The sequence below is a fragment of the Orycteropus afer genome, unplaced genomic scaffold (genome assembly GCF_000298275.1).
Source record: "Orycteropus afer afer isolate SDZICR_OR568_19922 unplaced genomic scaffold, OryAfe1.0 scaffold00095, whole genome shotgun sequence".
Taxonomy (NCBI): Eukaryota; Metazoa; Chordata; class Mammalia; order Tubulidentata; family Orycteropodidae; genus Orycteropus; species Orycteropus afer.
Genome location: NW_006921682.1, coordinates 1,320,437 through 1,326,188, shown reverse-complemented (window position 1 = coordinate 1,326,188; position 5,752 = coordinate 1,320,437). Strand labels below are relative to the sequence as shown.

At 40.3% G+C, this 5,752-nt stretch overlaps 1 pseudogene; it reads right to left on the bottom strand.

The window, feature by feature from the left end:
* Nucleotides 1-698, bottom strand: part of LOC103198525 — a 33,331-nt pseudogene extending 32,633 nt beyond the window's left edge.
* Nucleotides 699-5,752: the final 5,054 nt, after the last annotated feature.

The window sequence follows — 5,752 nt, the reverse complement described above, 5'->3', positions numbered from 1 at the left end:
TAAGAATGAATGTAGGAAGGAAAGTGAACTAGGCCAAGATGTCACAGTTGGGTCTGTATACTCACTAACTTTGCAATCATAACTCCATGATACAGAAGAAGGTTTTTTCAAATCGCATTAGGAATAGAATAAGAGTTCAGGAAAAGCATGCTTAGATGAAGAAGATGGGTAAGGTGAAAGTGAGAAAAGTCTAAGTAATCTGTATTTTCCTGCCTAAAATTTTTACTTGTGGATTCTTTTCCAACATGTCCTGGCCACTTGCACACTTTGAATACTCCACCAACAAAACCAAACCCATTGTCATCAAGTTGATTCTGACTTAAAGGGACCCTCATAGGGTTTTCAAGACTGTAAATCTTTATGGACACAGAATGTCTTATCTTTCTCTGAAGATAAGTAGGTGGGTTCATACCACTATCCTTTTGGTTAGCAGCTGAATGCCTTAACCACTGAGCCATCGAAGAGAGATGAAATTTTGACTTGAAATTTAAAAACTGTATGTTGGACATTTTTAAGCTTTGACTATATCTTCTTGGCCCACTTACTTGCTTTGGCCATTGTGCAGGGACTTAGTTACTGCAATAAAACAGACTTCCAGCATCTTGCTTCAGTTGCAGGCATACCTTACCTTTTGCTTTTTGCCCTGGGGATTCTTTATCACCACCACATATAACATCTGCATGGCTCCAGTGAGCCATTCTAAAGCATATGTATACCTGCAAGTGCCAGGATATTAATGTCCCTTGAGGTATTTTAAGGAGATCTGGTGGTGTAGTGGTCAAAGCATTTGGCTGCTAACCAAAAAATCAGCAGTTCAAACCCACCAGTTGCTCCATTGAATAAAGATGAGACAGAATGTTTCCATAAAGATTTACAGTCTTAGAAACCCTATGGGAGCTGCTATGAATTGGAATCACCTTGATGACAGTAGTTGTTGGTTGTTTAAGGAGCACTGGTGGCACAGTGGTTAGAGTGCTTGAATGTTAACCAACCAGTGGGTTTTTGAACCCACTAGTTCCTTCATGGGTGAAAGACATGGCAGTCTTCTTCCAAGGTTTTCAGCATTGGAAATCCTATGCTGCAGTTCTACTCTGTCCTATATCAAAGTTATGAGTCAAAATTGACTTGACAGCAGTTTTTTTTTTTTTTTTTTTGGGGGGGTGCAGTTACTTTTGACAAATAGAGGACTAGAACTGGGGGTGGGGATAAATATTTCCCTCAACTCTGCCTCGGGTAGATACTTTTTGGAGGTTTATGCTTCTTAAGAGGTCTTTGTTGGAAACAAAACTTCTCTCCCCACAACAGCTATCTGTCTCACTCTCTTTATCTGTCTCACTCTCTCAAATCCATTTCTCCCACATCATAAGATCACCTCCCATAGAAACAGCCTTTACATAAGTCCTTGTTGTAAGTTCACCTATCTGGTGTTGTGGGTTCTGCTTTTCACCCTCCCTTCTTTAAGATAATAATTCATTCATTTATTTTAAATAAACTTTATTTTAGAGTGGTTTTAGATTTACATAAAAAATGTGAAAATAGTATAGAAAGCTCCTGTATACCTCATACCCAGGTTCACTTATAAACGTTTTCCATTAGTATGGTACATTTGTTAAACTAATGAACCAATAGTGATATTATTTAATAAAGTGTACACTTTATTCAGATTTCTTTCTCTTTTATATAATGCCCCTTTTCTGTCCTAGTATTGTGGTATAATGAATTGCTTTTATATGGCCTTTCTAGCCATGATCTTGTAATTCCTACAAAATAATTGAATGGGACTATACCAACTGATAGGAGCTCTGGTAGCATAGTGCCTAAGATACTTGACTGCTAACCAGAAGGCTGGCGGTTCAAACCCACTGGCCACTCCTCAGAAGGAAGGTTGGTCAATCCTACTTCCGTAGTGATACTGCCTCGGAAACCCAAGGAGGGGTCGCTATGAGTCAGGTCCTACTCAATGACACATAACAACAACAACATACAAACTGATAAGGTAGTGCCTAAGGCATTTGACTGCTAATCTGAAGGCTAGTGGTTCAATTCCACCAGCCACTCCTTGGAGGGAAGATTGGGGAAACTACTTCCATGGAGATACTGCCTCGGAAACCCAAGGAGGAGTAGACAATGACTAAGGAATACTGAAGAAAAATTCATGCATTTGAATTCTGTTAGCACATAATGAACATGTCTGTCTCATCTTTATTCAGTGGAGCAACTGATGGGTTTGAACTGCTGACTTTTTTGTTAGCAGCGAAATAATAAGTTGGATTCAACTCGTAGGGGGTTGAGATGGAAACTGAGTGATGTGTGGTTGACTGAGGGGACTGGTCACTTTGTTGCCTTGATGGGAGAGCCATGCCTTGAAATTAACAAGAGGTTTCCTTACATAAAGGTCAATTCCCTAGAGGTTGAGTCATACCTCACTCTCATCAAGAAAAGTCTGGAGGGGAGCATGACCTTTAGATGAAAACCTGAAGTCCCTGTGTTGAAAATCAACTAGAGCCAGAAATAACAACCATTGACAATCAAGATGGTATGAGGTGGCAAGAGCCAGCAATGATGGGATTGCCAGCCCAGACAGTGAGCACTGAGCTCTTTTAGGCAGGAGGCTTGCCAGCAGAGCTAAAAGAGCTGTAATTCTTGTACAGGGCAAGAAAGCCCTGATTCTGCCCTGTGTAGGGATTGTATGTCTCTCCCCTGACTAAACCGCAATCTATACCCATAGTGTGGGCCTGGTTAATGTGGTGTTAAGATATCTCTTCAGGTCTGGGTGGCAGTAGAGGCAAGTGAGGCCCAGTGGAAGAGCAGAAGCCTCAGGAACCATACTAGAAAAAAAAAAAAAAAGCAAACTCACTGCCATCAAGTTGATTCTGACTCATAACTATCTCCACTGGGTTTCCGAGTCAGTAAATTTTTACAGAAGTTGATTGCTCAGTTTTCCTTTCACAGAGTGGATGGTTGGTTTGAACTGCCAGCCTTCTAGTTAGCAATCAAATGCCTTAAGCACTGAGCCACTAGAGGTCCTTCAGGAGCCATACATGCTCCCCCAATCTGCAAGGTGATAGCCAGAAGCAGTGGTGATGTGAACACAGAATATGATCTGAATCACAGAGAGACTAACAATATCAGAATGTTATTGTTGTTGTTACTTATTATCAAGTTGGTCCTGACTTATAATGACCCCATGTACAACATAACGAAATGCTTCCTCGTCCTGTGTCATCCTCACAATCATTGTTATGCTTGAGCCCATCTTTGTACTGTTGTGTCAACCCATCTCATTGAGGGTCTTCCCCTTTATCCCTGACCTTCTACTTGACCAAGAATGATATACTTCCTGAAGGACTGGTCACTTCTGATACTATGACCAAGGTCAGAAAGATGAAATCTGATCATTCTTGCTTCTCAGAAGCATTCCTGCTGCACTTCTACCAAGACAGATTTGTTTGTTCTTCTGGCACTCCATGGTATTTTCAATATTATTCATGAATTTTTCTTCAATATTTCTTATTCATTATCTAGCTTTCACATGCACATGAGACTATTGAACATAATCATGGCTTGGTTCAGACACTCTTTAATCTTCAAAGTGACATCTTTGCTCCTCAACACTTTAAAGAGATCTTTTGCAGATTTACACAATGCAATACTTCCTTTCATTTCTTGACTGCTACTTCCAGGGGCATTGATTGTGGATTCAAATAAAATAAAATCCTTGACAATTTCAATCTTTTCTCCATTTGTTGTGATGCTGCTTACTGGTCCAGTTGTGAGGATTTCAGTCTTCCTTATGTTAAGGTGTAATTGATACTGAAGGCTATAGTCATTGATCTTCATTAGTAGATGTTTCAAGTCCTCTTTGCTTTCAGGAAGCAAGATGGTGTCACCGGCTTATTGCAGGTTAATGAGTCTTCCTCCAATCCTGATGTCATGTTCTTTTCTATACAATATAGCTTCTCAGATTATTTTTTCAGCATATACATTGAATAAATTTGATGGAAAGATACAACCCTGACACACACTTTTCCTGATTTTAACCATGAGTATCCCCTTGTTCAGTTTGAACGACTGCCTCTTGATCTATGTATAAGAACTCCTGAGCACAATTAAGTGTTCTGTAATTCCCATTCTTCACAATGTTATCTGGAATTCCCATTCTTCACAATGTTATCAATAGCTTATTACCATTCACACAGTTGAATGCTTTCATCTAGTCAATAAAACGCCAGTGAACATTTTTCTAATATCCTCTACTTTCACACGCAAGTAAGATCTTACTGAAAATAATTCAAAATCGGTTGCATCAGTCTATTGACAGAGAACTTCCAGAGATGCAAGCTGGATTCAGAAGAGGACATGGAACAAGGGATATCATAGCTGCTGTCAGATGGATCTTGGCTCAAGGCAAAGAATACCAGAAAGATGTTTACTTGTGCTTTATTGACTATGCAAACACATTTGATTGTGTGGATCATGACAAATTATGGATAACATTGAGAAGAATGGGAATTCCCAAACACTTGATTGTACTCATGAGGAATCTGTACCTTGACCAGGAGGCTGTTGTTCAAATGGAACAAGGGGACACTGCATGGTTTAAAATCAAGAAGGGAGTGTGTCAGGGTTGTATCCTTTCCCCATACTTATTCAATCTATATGCTGAGCAAATAATCTGAGAAGCTGGACTATATGAAGAAAAACATGTCATCAGGATTGCAGGAAGAATCATTAACAACCTGAGATATGCTTTTGATACAACTTTGCTTTCTGAAAGTGAGGATGACTTGAGGCACTTCTTGCTGAAGATTGAGGAACACAGTCTGCAGTATGGATTACATCTCAATATAAAGAAGACAAAAATCCTCACAACTGGACCAATAAGCAGCATCATGATAAATGGAGAAAAGATTGAGATTGTTAAAGAATTCATGTTGCTTGGTCCTCCAATTGAGACCAATGGAAGCAGCAGTCAGGACATTAGACGATGTGTAGCACTGGGCAGGTCGGCTGTGAAGGAACTCTTTCAAGTGCTGAGGAGCAAGGATATCTCCTTGAGGACTAAGGTGTGCCTGACACAGGCCATGATATTTCCAATCACTTCGTATGCATGTGAGAGCTGGACAATGATTAAGGAAGATTGAAGAAGAGTTGATGCTTTTGAGTTGTGGTGTTAGCAAAGAATGCTGAAGGTACCATGGACTGGCAAAAGAACTAACAGATCTGTCCTGGAGGAAGTGCAGCTGGGAAGCCCCTTGGAAGTGAGGATGGCCAAACTTCATCTCACCTACTTTGGTCATGTTGTCAGAAGGGACAATTCCCAGGAGAAGGATGTCATGCTTGGTAAGGTGGAGGGTCGATGAAGGAGGGGAAGGCCTTCAATGAGATGGATTGACATGGTGGCTGCGACAATAGGCTCAAGTATAGCAAGGATCATGGAGCTGGCGCAGGATTGGGTGGTGTTGCCTTCTGCTGTTCATGGGGTCGCTGTAAGTCCTAAGTGACTTGATGACACCTAACAACAACTACTTTCAGCAAAGATACATCTGTGTAGATGTAGTACTATAATTATGTTTAAATTACTTTCAGCATAAATTTTACTTGCATGTGAAATTAATTATTTAAAAAAAAAAAAAAAAACACCTCACTGTTGAGTTTGATCCGACTCATAGCTACCCCTCCTTGAGTTTTCGAGGCTGTATCACTACAGAAGTAGATTGCCCAATTTTACTCCTGAGAAGTGGCTGGTGGG